Source organism: Portunus trituberculatus, chromosome 40 (genome assembly GCF_017591435.1).
Source record: "Portunus trituberculatus isolate SZX2019 chromosome 40, ASM1759143v1, whole genome shotgun sequence".
NCBI classification, from domain to species: domain Eukaryota; kingdom Metazoa; phylum Arthropoda; class Malacostraca; order Decapoda; family Portunidae; genus Portunus; species Portunus trituberculatus.
The window spans coordinates 7,140,001-7,152,500 of record NC_059294.1 but is presented as its reverse complement, the minus strand read 5'-3'; the positions used below and the strand labels follow the sequence as shown (position 1 = coordinate 7,152,500).

Genomic DNA, 12,500 nt, shown 5'->3' with positions numbered 1-12,500 from the left:
GCTGTGAGGGAGAGGGGTGAGAGAGAGAGAGAGGGGTGAGAGAGTGGTAGGGGTGATCACATGTAGGGATTGAAGGGGGTAGGGAAACAGGGGGATGAAGCTCAATTTTACATGTAATAGCGACAATAACCCAGCAATCAGAGAGTTTTTACCTCAATCACACGTTTCCTCATGTCATGTCATAGCGAGTATTGACCAGGAAGCCTCACTGATATTTCCTGCCGTGCTTTTAGAAGATGAAGTTTTGCCTCAATGTTCCTTTTATTAACAAGTGGCAAAGGAAGGAAGGAAGGAAAAGGAAGAGGAGGAGGAGGAAGAGGAAGAGATGAAGGCGGCGGCAGTCATTCTCTATACTCAGGTGAGGCAATTACGGGTAGTTACTGGGCCTCCGTGTTCCCTTGTCCCGTGTGAGGGCCGAAGATTGCCGGTTCCGTGTTATCGGGAGCAGATCTGGGAAATTTAGGTTAACCGGAGGTCTGAGTTAACGAAGGTCGGCCAGATAAACGTCAGATAACCGTGACAAGCTAACGAAACTCACGCTAACGAGGCTGCGATTAACACGAGCAATACCTGGATGCCCCGCCCCCCTCGCCGCCCGCCCCTCCCGCGCTCCCCAAACCCCCTCTGACTCTCCGCCCACGACCCGCCCACGCCACGCAGCCTAAAAGGAAGAAAAAAGAAAAACTACACTAATTTTCTCTTCACAGTTCACATCCTAGAAATCTCCATTAAACCGCAACGTGAGTCTGAAAGGGCTACGGATAATGATATATAATCTTGTATATACTCGGCCCTCGTTCAGGGAAATTTGACCCCAATAACAGCAGAGCATAGGGGTCGCTTCGCTTCGCCCTCCCCCATGCCCCGCGCCACGGCCCCGCCAAACAAGGCATGGCATATCCGTAGGTTTCCAATATATCTGCTCTCAACCCCGATTATACGAAATTTTGCTCCAGTCGGTGATTGCGGGTGATTGTGAGTGAGTCAGCGGCAGGCGTGTTGGCGCGGCCGGCGGGGCTCCAGCAACACGCCACGGGGCCACATTGATTGCCCCGTTGTTCTCTGGGGAATAAGAGCCAAAACCCGCGATCATAATATATATTTTGAGCGCATTTTAAATATTTCCCCTTTGTACCTGGTGGTTAGTTACTTTGAGGTGCCTTGGCGAAGGTGGCCGGGGAGACGCACCTTCTTGCTGGCGTTTGAAGGTGAGTTTACACGCGACTCAAGCCTCGCCGAACCCACCCACCCACCCCGAGCTTAGCAAGGCAGCGTGTGATGGTCCTCGCGGGGCGGTGCAGGGTCGGCCTGGTGCAACGGTGCCAGCGGTGACAGCTCCCGCAGGTTACGTCAGCGCCGCCACAGAGACCAGATCGCAACGAGGCTCTTCTCTCCGTGTTCCGCGGATCAGAAGGAGAAATGGTGGGGGGAGGGAGGGAGGCAAGACATTCATCTCAAGCCATACGACAACTTAAACGCACGCACGTACACACACACACACACACACACACACACACACACACACACACACACACACACACACACACACACACACACACACACACACACACACACACACACACACACACACACACAAATTAAAGCATGCGCGTAAATTCATATATAAAGAGATGTTTTAGCGTGTGTAATATATTTTCTGTAGTTGTAATACTGAACGAATTTATATATCAGTATTTTAATTGTCCGTCCACTTATGTCACGCCAGAAAAAAAATTGACTTCCGCTGCGTGTGTTAATACTCCGTTTTTCTGTATTAGTACTGTTATTATTACGGTTACTGTTATCGTTATTATTATTATTATTATTATTATTATTATTATTATTATTATTATTATTATTATGTATACATTTCCATTTTGAAGGTACGCATACAGATCGTGCATTCATATACACTCTTTCACCTAAACACACACACACACACACACACACACACACACACACACACACACACACACACACACACACACACACACGGGTTCATACATTCGTAGTTACGTGCATATATAAATAAAAGTTTTCTACACTTTAAAATACATAAAAAACGCGGACAGGCAATATTTAGATGATTTACACACACACACACACACACACACACACACACACACACACACACACACACACACACACACACACACACCTTCATAACTCGTGGTTGCGCTAAATAAGTGTCGCCAGTATTTTGTATCTAATGAAGCTCGGGCGGTGCGGCCTGTGCACGTGTGGCGCACGTCGGGCGGCGGGAGCCTCGTCAGGATTTGGTGCGGTACCGTCAGAGCCTCCGCTGCCTCACCACCCACAGCAACAGGATAACACTCGCCGCGATGGGATAACTGTGATCGATACGACGTCGAGAGCAGCGGCGGATACTGACGGGTGGCTGCCGGAGTAATAACTCGATGGGCCAGTTAATGAAGGCCTGAGCGCCGCCCGAAACACTACCGCCCGCCGCTCGGTAACACGTCGCATCACGCCTCTAACTACTCTCTAACTCTAACACCTCTCGCACGCGTCGCGAGACGCTCTTCATTGAAGGTGGCTAAAGTCCGGCGAGGTGTCGGCTACAAGAACGGACTTGTAGGGGCTGCAATGGGGCCTACGGGCCTCACTTGCCCGCCCCTGCGTCCAGGCGCCCCTACCAATCACCTCGATCAATTTATTGAAATCCCAACAATTTGTCACTCACTGAGCATTTGGGCGGAGGCTGCAAGGGGTGTGTTGGCAAGTCACCATGTGCTAAACCTTCACATTATGCGGTTCACCACGTTAGTTTATTGGCCATTACTGAGAATGAATGGGCGACAACAGAGCAGTTGACTCCTGCACTTGACATTGCAGAGAAGGTGTAAGAAGACGTGGCAACAGCGCAACGCGGCCGCCCAATGCCGTAGACCTCTTCCCATCCGAGTCGTGTTTTCCAAGAAAGTTCGTAACTTAAAAAAACACTGTCTTACCGCCAGGACAACACAGCAGGGGCTTGTGGCACTCTGAGGGGCCGCTGCTCCCACCACCACCACACAACACAACCTGAGTGCCGCGGGAGCCGGGCTTAAATCACAGCCGAGGGAAGATGTGCTTACCTCTCCTCGCAAGAATCGATCCTTTGTGCTCCAGAACCGGGCTAGGCCGGGACTGAAACGACCCACCGCAGTTCTCGCGCAACTCTCTCCTTCCTCACTCCTCCCACCGCCTCCCGCGCACCCCCCTCGCTCTCCAGCCCCCACCGCCTCTCCCCGCCCATCTCTCTCTCTAGCAAACACGCGCGCTCAAAGCACCCACGTGGATGGCAATTTTTTATAAGTGCCTTGCAAACTCTCGCTATCCTCTCTCTCTCTCTCTCTCTCTCTCTCTCTCTCTCTCTCTCTCTCTCTCTCTCTCTCTCTCTCTCTCTCTCTCTCTCTCTCTCATATACATTTCTCGTATACGCTCTTTTTTATTTTATTTTTCTCTTTGCTCATAGCTGTCTCGCTCTCACTGCTCGTGCGCTCTCTTCTGTCTGTCTGTCTGTCTGTCTGTCTGTCTGTCTGTCTGTCTGTCTGTCTGTCTGTCCGTCCGTCCGTCCGTCCGTCCGTCCTCTCTCTCTCTCTCTCTCTCTCTCTCTCTCTCTCTCTCTCTCTCTCTCTCTCTCTCTCTCTCTCTCTCTCTCTCTCTCTCTCTCTCTCTCTCTCGCTTTCCATCATATCATCACCTTTTTCTCCCGAGATTTTAGTTTATCTACTCTTATCGATTCGTCGCAGCATGATTGAGTTACCCCGTCGTTAACATCCTTTACCCGTATTCCCGCCCTTCCCGCCGCTACTCCCTCCTCTCATTCCACTCATTGCCGCCCTCCTCGCCTCAATCCGCCCTCTCTCTTCCCTTCCTTGTTACGCTCAAGGCGTCTGGGTGCAGGACACTGACTCAGGAAGACGGATGGCCAGCCGAGGGGAAAGACGGAGGGAGAGGGAGGGGAGAAGAGGGATTGTTAGAAGGAAACGGAGAGGGAGAGGAGGAGGGAGTTGGAATGAAGGAGAGAGGAAGACTTCGGAGTAGGACAGTTGGAAAGAGAGACAAGGGAGAGGAAAAGTAGGATTGTAGCAAGTAAAAGGAGAGGGAGAGTAGATAGAGAGAGAGAGAGAGAGAGAGAGAGAGAGAGAGAGAGAGAGAGAGAGAGAGAGAGAGAGAGAGAGAGAGAGAGAAGTGAAGAAGGCGGAGAGTAACACAAGAGAAAGAAGATGGAGATAGAGAATATAGAAAGAGGGAAGACGACAAGGAATGACGAGAGAAGGAAGGAGATACGAGATACTACGGAGGGGAAGAGAACGGAAGTTGAAGATAGAGATAGAGAGAGAGAGAGAGAGAAAATGAAGGAAAAGAGAGAAGCGTAACTCAAAGATGTCAGAAACTCATTGATAAGACACCTTTACTATACTCTATCTTGGAAACCCTCGCGTGAAGACTTGCGTGGAAGGTGTCGCGGTGGTGTGTTAGTGTGCAGTATAGTGAGTTAAAGCTCCGTATTATGAAACACTTACCGTCTCACCTCCAGTACTTTCAAAAGGCTCTTGTTGAAGTTACACGGTTTTTTAAGGGTGTCTTTTAAGGTTCTAGTGACAGATTGCGGTGGTGTGTTGGTGTGTTGTGAGTTAAAGCTCCGTCCAGTACTTTCAAAAGGCTCTTGTTGAAGTTATGCTCTTTTTTTTAAGGGTGTCTTTTATGCTTCTAGTGGCAGATTAACCACCTGTCTACATTATTAACTGGTGAAACACTCTTTACAACCTCTTAAATGATCTCAGTAGTAGATGTAGAAGTTGTAGTAGTAGTAGTAGTAGTTATAGTGAAGGAAGTTATAGGTGTTTTTAAGGATGCCTTTTATGCTTTTAGTGACAGATTAACCAGATCTCTACATTATCAACCGGAGAAACACTCTTTACAGCCCCTTAAATGATCTCAGTAGTAGTAGTAGTAGTAGTAGTAGTAGTAGTAGTAGTAGTAGTAGTAGTAGTAGTAGTAGTAGTAGTAGTTGAAGTGAAGTAAATAGATTGATCCTGTGGTGAGGTGCCGTGTGATATTGTGAGGCTAAGCGCTGCGATGAAGAGTAAAAACTAGTTATATATTATCAAAGCCACGAGCACTTAGGTAAAGCAGGGAATGACAGCACTTTGTATACATAAGGGACGGAAAAGTTGAGCTGCACCCGCAAGGCAAGTTTGTCAATCGGTAACAGAGATGTGTGGAATTAAATGCCGCTTCTTACACACGCAATATCGGTAATAGTGGTGAAGATTGCATTGAGGTAGATGGAGTGCTGGTGGTGGCGATGGGGCTGTTGTGATGATGACTGTGGTCTTGGATAGTGGTGGTGATGATATTTGATAGTGATAGTGATGATGATAATGATGGTAAACACCTTTGATAATGATCGTTGATGTTAATGATGATAGTGATGATTAATGACTAAGGGAGAGAGATAGAGATAGATAGATAGATAGATAGATAGATAGATAGATAGATAGATAGAGAGAGAGAGAGAGAGAGAGAGAGAGAGAGAGAGAGAGAGAGAGAGAGAGAGAGAGAGAGAGAGAGAGAGAGAGAGAGAGAGAGAGAGAGAGAGAGAGAGTCATTGGGGCATCGCGTTTGTTTGCTTTGCGTGGAGGAGCGACGTGGAGGGAGGGAGAGTGGAGGTGGAAGAGGGGTAAGGAATGAAGGATGAGGGGAGAGGAATGAGGGGAGAGAGGTGAGGGATGAGGAGTGAGGGGTAAAGGAGGAGAGGTAAGGAAAAATATGAGTTCAGTTTTCTGCGTTCATGTGTTCTTTTGGAAACGGGAGTAAGTGGTTCTTGTGTTTCTTCGTGACAAGTTATGAGAACCAGAAGGACGAAGAGGATGAAGAGGAAAAAGGATGGGGAAAATATTAGCAGTTGTACTGAAGTGAAGGAAAACGAGACGAAGAAGAAGAAGAAGAAGAAGAAGAAGAAGGAAAGGAGGACATGACGAATCAAACGAAGAGGAAAGGAAGATAAAGAGAACGAGGATGCACGAGGTGTTGAAGGTGAAATTGGAGAAGTAGGAAGAGAAGAACAGAACTGGAAGTGAGTAAGATGTGATGGAATAAAAGGAGAAGAAGGAAATTCATGATGATGAGGAAGAAAAAGAGGAGGAAGAAAACGAGAAGGAAGAAAAAAGAATAAGAAAATGAACAATGAAAAGAAGAAGAGAGATGGGAGAAGAGGAAGATGGAGGAGGAGGAGGAGGAGGAGGAGGAGAGGTGGGAGACATGAAATAAAAAGGTGAAGAAGACAAGAAGACAGAATGAAAAGAGGAGGTGTAGCTGAAGAAGTCGAAGAAGCAGAAGAAGAAGAACTACGTAACCTGAAGGAAAAGAAGCAGAAGAAGAAGAAGAAGAAGAAGAAGAAGAAGAAGAAGAAGAAGAAGAAGAAGAAGAAGAGCTACTTGATTTGAAGGAAAACAGTAGGAAAACAGTAGGAAAACGAAGAAGACGTGGAGAAGAACTACGAAACTTGAAGGAAAACAGTAGGAAGAAGAAGAAGAAGAAGGAGGAGGAGGAGGAGGAGGAGGAGGAGGAGGAGGAGGAGGAGGAGGAGGAGGAGGAGGAGGAGGAGGAACAGAAGACGAAGAAGACAGCGGGCACAGAAAGACGAAATGTAGGGCGGCGGAGGCTCCTGGTGTGCGTGTCATTGGTCAGACTTACTCGCTTATTGATTATTTTAATGAGGTCCCATTGGGTACCTTGGGGGAGCGGGGGGTGGGGGAGGGAGAGTAGGCGGCGGCTCCTCCCAGGAACCTCTACGGCAGCACCAACGTTTGGGAGGGAGGGAAGGAGGGAAGAAGGGAGGGAGGAAGGAGGGAGGGAGGGAAGGAGGGATGGAGGGAGGCAGGCAGGTCACGCGGTGCGAATATCTCCCTTTTCCTCCTCCTCCTCCTCCTCCTCCTCCTCCTCCTCCTCCTCCTCCTCCTTCGCCGCCGCCACCGTCGCCTCCACCGCTCTTACCACTATCGTCGTCATTACCAAAGCTTACGATCGTCTTCAGCGCCGCCGTCACCATCTTCATTAATGCGTACTCCTTCACCATCTCCACCACCACCACCACCATTACTATCAGTGCCGCCACAATGACTACTATCTCCTGTGACATTTTCGCCACTTCCACTTATCTCTGTCACCTGTCATTGCCGCCCACTCTGCTCCCCTCACCACCATAATGACGCAAAATGAATGCTATCAAAATACTACTACTACTCTACTATTACTACTACTGCTACTGCTAGTGCTACTGCTACTGCTACTGCTACTGTTATTGCTACTACTACTACTACTACTACTACTACTACTACTACTACTACTACTACTACTACTACTACCAGAACCTGACTTCTCGGAAAAGGCATTTCAAAACCAATCTGGCATTACATTCTTATCTAATATTAGCGCAACGAGTGAATTAATCCCAGAGAGAGAGAGAGAGAGAGAGAGAGAGAGAGAGAGAGAGAGAGAGAGAGAGAGAGAGAGAGAGAGAGAGAGAGAGAGAGAGAACTAACGAGGCCCAGACCATCGCCTAGAGGTAGCCCACGCATATGACAAGGAGGAACCTATCTAAGCTAAGCGCGGCGGCAGTGTGCAGGTAAGAAGACACTGCCATTGTTGTGAGTCCCGCCGGGCCAGGAGAGCAAGGTGGCCGGGCTTGTCCTCGCATTGAGTTACATTTGTAATACGAGAATCGAAGAATAATTACTTGATCATCGTCGAAGCTCGGGGATCGATCTGCTCCCGCCCTCCAGGCCTCACGTCAGCCGGCCAGGAAATTATAGCTTATATTTGCGCGGGTGGAACAGAAAGAGAGAGAGAGAGAGAGAGAGAGAGAGAGAGAGAGAGAGAGAGAGAGAGAGAGAGAGAGAGCTGGAGGAAGGTTGAGGGGATGATGAGAGGAAAGGACTGGGACGGAGAGGAGACGTATAGGGGATGGAGAGGGGTAGGAGAGGGGAAGGGAGTACTTCGAGGGCCAGGCCGCCAAAGGGAAAGGAACCGTATTGGGATTAAGGGAGGATGGAAATGGTTCAGAGGAGGATGGGTTGAGAGGAGGATGGGGTGGGGTGGGTAGCCTGATGGGTGGGTGGTGGGCTGGGTGGATCCGTGGGTGGATCCGTGGGTGGGTCTGTGGGTGGGTCTGGTCCCCCCCCCTATCTCAACCCTCGCTGGTGATGAAGAGGCCACGTCTCTCATTATCACTTACAATTATCTTGGATCATCGCCAACTTTTTTCCCTCCACGTCACTCTCCTGTTGTGTTGCGTGGTGGGAGGGCGTCTTGCTGCCTCCTTAGTCCTCGGTTATGCATTCCTTCTCCTTCCTTGTCTTTATATTCATCTTCCTTCTCATCTTCAAGCAAGCAACCACGCCATTTGAACCGACTGTCGTTTGTTACCTACTCTTCTTTTTCTCTTCGTTCTCTTATATTCATCTTCCTTCCTCTCATCTTCAAGTAAGCAACCACGCCATTTAAGAACCGAGTGTCATATGTTACCTCCTCTTCCTTTTCTCTTCTTCCTTATCTTCATCGTATTTTCTCGGCGGAACATTCAATAAAACACCGAAACATTACTTATATAAAGGTAGAATTGTCTTTAGGCGTCGCTGTGGACTTCTCTATAAGCCTTCCGGTGGATATCCTCGCGAGGCACACATTTTTCTTCACGCCCAACAAATTTCTCGCCCCTTGCTGGACAGAGGGCATCACGCAACAAAGAGAGAGAGAGAGAGAGAGAGAGAGAGAGAGAGAGAGAGAGAACATCCTTCATTATATTAGCAATACGTACGAGGACATTGAGCACAATCGTGAACACACACACACACACACACACACACACACACACACACACACACACACACACACACACACACACACACACACACACACACACCGCGTAGTGTAGTGGTTAGCACGCTCGACTCACAATCGAGAGGGCCAGGTTCGAGTCCCGGCGCGGCGAGCCAACTGGGCAAGCCTCTTAATGTGTGGCCCCTATTCACCTAGCAGTAAATAGGTACGGGATGTAACTCGAGGGGTTGTGACCTCGCTTTCCCGGTGTGTGGAGTGTGTTGTGGTCTCAGTCCTACCCGAAGATCGGTCTATGAGCTCTGAGCTCGCTCCGTAATGGGGAAGACTGGCTGGGTGACCAGCACCGTGGTGACACACACACACACACACACACACACACACACACACACACACACACACACACACACACACACACACACACACACACACACACTATCCTGAGTAAAGAGTTTGGCCTCAATTCTCGTCTACTCGATAAGAGGGACGCCTTTAGCCCTTCCCCGGAGAGTTATATCTTATCTAAGCACATTCCCTCCTCCGGCCCTCCCCACGGGGCGCACCGGGGCAGGGGCGTGGCGGGGAGGTGCGTCCATGAGGTGTAGGGATGGCTTGATGACTTGGCGTGTGAGTTTCTTCCTTTATCTTTTTGTTTCATTGATGTTTAGTATGTTTTCGTTTTTATATACTTGTGGATTTTATCTTTTTTCTGTATTTTTTATAATTTAACGTTCGATTATCATTTCATTTTCTGCTTTATCTATTTTTCTTTTACGTTAATTTTCTATTTTCGTGTGACCTTTAATTCGCTTCCAGGTAATTAGATCTACAGATGGCCTTTGTCTTCCTCCAGTACCGCTCTCTCCCCTCCTCATACTCAGAACTTTTATTTTGCCTCGCTGGGTCTCTCTTTCAAAGGAATATGTGTAAGGTATCATGAAGAATAGGAACTCACCCTGTCCTGAAGCCCACTCCTTTTATCCTCCCATCATTTACAGCTATTTTTTTTTTCCTTTTCTTTACTCTCCTTTGCTCTTAAGAATTACTATTTACTCACGCTTCGCTTAAAAAAACTAACATTTTCTTAACCCCTTCAGTGCGTTCTCATATTCATTCTGCTTACTATTTGGTGATTTTGTACAGTTTCAGAAATTTATGTGAGGATTAAAATAGTGAAGACTGTGGCTACTAATCTTCTGACCTCCATAGATCCTTCCTAATATCAATAAAATGGCCTAATCGTACACAAATCTTAAGGTAAAAATGTGTCCCAGTATTGAAAGGGTTAAGACTCAACATCTTCCTACTGGTCCTTGGTTCCTTCCCCCAATTCTTCCCTCCAAAATAGACAACACATATCTATCATTTACATTTTTTCGTTTAGCTTTCGTTCTAAAACCCGGCATTTACTAACGTCTCTATTAAACTGTTATGGATGGAACCAGTCATTTTGGTGCTTTATGGCTGCGCCTCTGACAACGCTGCTAATCTTCGTTATTTATTTCTCTCATCCATTTTCACATTTCAATTTCGTCCCTGGAAAAACTACTGCGTCTTTTTCGTGATTTCAAGTTCATCCTGCCTCGATGATTTTCTTTTATTTTCCGTGTCTGATGTCGAGGATTAAGTTTATTATTTTTCTTTCAAGTTTTCTCTCAGAGGCAACACGTGTCACATGTTAGGGCAGTCACACCAGAACAGCTGAGGCCAAGTGTGGTGGTGGTGTGCTCAGAACTTTACACTTTAGAGAACTTGTCAACTTGTGCAGAACTTACTGTATATCATGGCTCTTATTAACTGTTGGCACAAGCGTTGACTCACACGTACCAGTCTAAAGCAAGCCTCGCTAATTACCATACGTGTGTGTTTAAGAAATAACTTTCTCTCACACGTTACTAATTAGAAAGTGTTAAAAAAAAGACTTGTTATTAAACTTTTATCTATTAGTAACCCTCATTTAGGTACTTTTGGACAAGACTCGCTAATTATTACTTGCATTAATAGGAAAAAAAAGACATGAATATAAACTTCCTCATATGCGACTCTTAACCAGTAAAGTTTATCATCAGCGTTGCTTCTCAATTTGAAAAGTAATTATTTTCTTCATATTTAGTGGATCTGTTCGTCACTTGCTCTGGGTGATTCACTGAAGAGATTTGATATTGACTCCTGGCTCGGATTATTTCATTATTTCAGTCCGTGATTCATCGGGAGACTAAGTTTATCTCCTTCCTCTAATGAATGCACGAGTTATTATCCACTTTTTTTGTGTTATCTCTGTGCTTGTGTGTTTGCGTCACTGGCGGAAGCTTTGCACATTTCACCTTTTGCTTTTCCTTTCTCTCTCTCTCTCTCTCTCTCTCTCTCTCTCTCTCTCTCTCTCTCTCTCTCTCTCTCTCTCTCTCTCTCTCTCTCTCTCTCTCTCTCTCTCTCTCTCTCTCTCTCTCTCTCTCTCTCTCTCTCTCTCTCTCTCTCTCTCTCTCTCTCTCTCATTTATGCCATTTTTTTTTTATCCCGAAACTCCACTTTTATTTTTCTTCGACTTCGCCCATTACATCTCCATGACCTTCGCCGTTCCTCTCTCGCCTTTCCATCTGATTCAGTATCTCCACGCCACACCTCCACTCTCTCTCTCTCTCTCTCTCTCTCTCTCTCTCTCTCTCTCTCTCTCTCTCTCTCTCTCTCTCTCTCTCTCTCTCTCTCTCTCTCTCTCTCTCTCTCTCTCTCTCTCTCTCTCTACAACTTCTCTCTTTTGTCTCATTTTTCTCTTTCATTCCGTCTCATCCTGTACACAGTTTCCCCGTCACTTCTCCCCCTACACATTGTTTCCCTTCAGCCATCCTGTTTACCTCTTTCTTCCCCTTAATCTCCTCCTCCAGCCAGCGCCTGCCTCTTCATCTTTCCCCTCACCACGTCCGTCTTTCCATTTTCTTCCCATCGTTTCTCGCTCCAAAGTCTTCCCTCACATTTCTTCACTTTGTTTCCTCCCATGTGCTTGTATCCTCATCATCTTTCCCTTCATCCCTTCCCTTTCATCTCTTCCCGTCCACGTTTTACCCATTATTCCCCACACTTCACTTTTGTCAACCCTCATCGAACTATATATTACCCTCAGCATGCCTCCCTGTCACCTCCTCAACCTATCTCCCTGTCAGTCGTCGCTCCACAATCCTTCCTCCTCACCCCTCCTCATCATCCCTCACCCCAGCTTCTTTTCCGTGCAGTTTTCCCCTCACCCTGCTCTCCCCCATTCCCATTACCCGGCAGCCTCTCTCTCTCTTTCTCTCTCTCTCTCTCTCTCTCTCTCTCTCTCTCTCTCTCTCTCTCTCTCTCTCTCTCTCTCTCTCTCTCTCTCTCTCTCTCTCTCTCTCTCTCTCTCTCTCTCTCTCTCTCTCTCTCTCTCTCTCTCTCTCCTCCACCTGCTCGGCGCTGATTAGTCCTTCACTCTCTGCCTTGTCGCACCAGCTGTCGGGCGAGCGCTGTTAATGCTGCATTTGTTGCTAATATCCTTCCCTATTGTGTCCTTGTTGCTGTAAACTCCCCGAAGCTGTGTGGATGAATTCAGCTGGTATTGTTTTGCACAGCTAGTGTAAAGTGGCTGTTGGCATTATATTTTTATTAAGAAATGTTTCCGCTTTTACTACCGGTGC

The 12,500-nt window shown here is 47.3% G+C and overlaps 1 protein-coding gene across 3 annotated transcripts in view; it reads right to left on the bottom strand.

Moving 5' to 3' along the window:
• Positions 1–12,500, bottom strand: part of LOC123516175 (protein abrupt-like) — a 238,935-nt gene that overhangs the window by 100,901 nt on the left and 125,534 nt on the right. The window contains exon 1 of one of the 3 annotated variants that reach the window (XM_045275357.1): positions 3,099–3,137. The exons of the other annotated variants lie outside the window; for them this stretch is intronic. The gene's annotated coding sequence lies outside the window, so the exon portion shown is untranslated. Of the gene's footprint in view, positions 1–3,098; positions 3,138–12,500 lie in introns of those variants that run through there. 3 annotated transcript variants of the gene reach the window in all.